The sequence below is a fragment of the Chrysochloris asiatica genome, unplaced genomic scaffold, assembly GCF_000296735.1.
Source record: "Chrysochloris asiatica unplaced genomic scaffold, ChrAsi1.0 scaffold00052, whole genome shotgun sequence".
In the NCBI taxonomy this organism is placed as follows: Eukaryota; Metazoa; Chordata; class Mammalia; order Afrosoricida; family Chrysochloridae; genus Chrysochloris; species Chrysochloris asiatica.
The window spans coordinates 4,325,993-4,329,014 of NW_006408570.1; positions in this window are offsets into that span (position 1 = coordinate 4,325,993).

A 3,022-nucleotide genomic window follows, 5' to 3' on the forward strand; every position below is an offset into this window, starting at 1 on the left:
GAGGTTGCTGCTGTTGTGATATGCCATCGAGATGGTTCTGACTCATAGTAACCCTGTATAGGATTTATAAGGAGTGCCTGGTGAGTTTGAACTACTGACCTTGTGGTTAGCAGTCCAGTGCTTATCCTATAGTGCCACACTGGGACTCCATAAGAAGTTTGTTGTTACGTGCCGTTGAGTTGGTTCTGACTCAGAGCAACCTATATAGGGTTTTCAAGGAGCAGCTGGTGAGTTTGAACCTTGTGGTAAACATCAGCCTTGTGGTCCAGTGCTTTATTCTACAGTGCCACATTAGGACTCCCATAAGCGGTAGTGGGATGGTGCTGTAGGTTAATGCACTGGACTGTAAGGGCCATTTGAATTGCAAGGTCAGCAGTTCAAGCTCACTAGCCACTCCTCGGAGAAACCCTATACAGGGTCACTATAAGTTGGAATTGACTCCATGGCACTTAACAACAACAATTATCATTAATTCCATTATGCAAATAGGAAAACTGAAGCCAAGAAAGGTTAAGTACTTTGCCCAGAGTCACAGTTAATGAATGCTAGAGCCAAGTTCTCATCAAATCCTTAGCCTGCAGAAAAGGTGGGGTCAAAGGGTGTGTGTTTATAACTGGAAAGAGCCAGAAGCCATCTGCCACCCAAATAACCCTATCCATCATCATTTAAACATGTCCAAACTTCCTTATGAAAGGAAAATGGAAAGAAAGACTCTTTCAATCCCACTTCCTCATCTGGCTACCACCTCTCCTACCCATCACAATAATATTTTCAAGAGTTTTCTGCACTGGCTGACTCCAGCAACTCACCTCTTTTCTACTTCCCTATCTGCCTCAATCTAAAGTCCCTCCCTATCAATACCCAAAACACCTTCAATGAGGTTACCAATGACTTCTATGCTAATAGTCTTTGTTTTCCTGGTCTTTGTGGCTACATTCCACACAGATGATGGCTCCTATCTCCTTTAAACACTCTTCTCTTCATTTCCACCTCCCAAATTCCCCCACTGTCATGGTTTTCCTCCTACATCTCTGGGCTCTGTATCTCATTCTCCAGGCCTAACAATGCAATGGAAATTCCCAAGACTCATTCCTCTGCCCTCTTATCTCCTCACCTGTACCTTTGCTGGGCAGTCGCTTTCATGGCTCCATCACCATCTTCATGCTGACAACATGCCTCTAAGCTGCAGGATATTAACAACTGCCTACTGGACCCTCCAGAAGTGTGGTGATTCTGTAGAATAAACACTGGACTTCAAAAACACAAGGTCGGCATTTTGATCCCACCAGCCATTCCAAATATGTTTTGGCTGATAATATGAATCTTTTCTACTATCTCTTTCCACAAATGTAGTCAATTTGATATCTTTGTATTCCATCTGGTGAAGTCCATGTGTATAGTCATCTTTTATGTTGTTTTTAAAAGGTATTTGCAATGAAGAAGTCATTCATTGGTCTTGCAAAATTCTATTATATGATCTCCAACATCATTTCAATCACCAAGGTCATATTTTCCAACCACTGATCCTTTCTCTTTGTTTCCAACCTTTGCATTCCAATTGCCAGTAATCAATACTTTTTGATTATATGCTTGATCAATTTCAGACTGAAGAAGTTGGTAGAATTCTTCAATTTCATCATCACTGGCTTATTGGTTGCTGACTAAGTTTGGATAATAGTGGTATTAACTGGCCTTCCTTGTAGGCATATGGATATTATCCTATCACAAACAGTATTGTACTTCATGAATGATCTTGATATGTTCTGTTTGATGATGAATGCAATGCCATTCCCCTTCAATTTATCATTCCCAGCATAGTAAACCATGTGATTGTCAGATTCAAAATGGCAATGCTCACTAATGCCTAGGATATCGATGTTTATAAATTCCGTTTCATTTTGACAATTTCCAATTTCCTAGATTCATACTTCATACATTCCATGTTCTGATTATTAATGGATTTTTACAGCTGTTTCTCTTCATTTTGAGTTGTGCCCCATCAACAAATGAAGGTCCTGAGGGTTTTACTCCATTCACGTCATCATGGTCAACTTTACTCTGAGGTGTCAACTCGTCCCCAGTTGCATTTTGAGTGCCTTCCAATCTGAGGAGCTCATCTTCCATTTACAATGTTGTTGTTGTTTAGTGCCATCGAGTCGGTTCTATACAGGGTTTCTGAGCCACCCCCAAAATGAAATACTTGGGAATAAATCTAACCAGGTAAACAAGTTGTAGACAAAGAAAATTACAAACATGTCTATAACAGACTTGCAAAAGTGAGGAATATGTCATGCCCATGGATAGGAAGATTTACCATTGTAAAAATGTGAACACTACCCAAAGCAAGGTGGTGATTTAAACCTACCACTCGTCTGTCAGTTTGTCATACTGTGGTGGCTTGTATGTTGCTGTGACTCTGGAAGCTATGCCACTGGTATTTTAAATGCCATCAGGGTCAACCATGGTGGATGGATTTCCAATAAGCTTCCACATGAAGACAGACTAGGAAGAAGGAGAGACAATCTACTTCTGAACATTTAGTCACTGAAAACCTTATGAACAGCAGTGGAACACTGTCATCACTAGATTATTAAATGTTGAAAAATTATCAAGAACACCAGAATATTGTTAGACATAGGACCAGAAGATGAACCTCTCATGTTGGAAGGCACTCAAAATGTAACTGGGGAAGAGCTGACACCTCATGATGGTGCGAATGGAAAAAAGTCCTTGGGACCTTCATTTATTGATGGGGCACAACTCAAAATGAAGAGAAACAGCTGTAATATCCATTAATAATCAGAACATGGAATGTATAAAGTATGAATCTAGGAAACTGGAAATTGTCAAAAATGAAATGGAATGCATAAACATCGATATCCTAGGTATTAGTGAGCTGAAATAGACTAGCATTGCCATTTTGAATCTGACAATCACATGGTTTACTATGCTGGGAGTGACAAATTGAGGAGGATCAGTGGTTGGAAAATATGACCTTGGTGATGGAAACGATGTTGGAGAT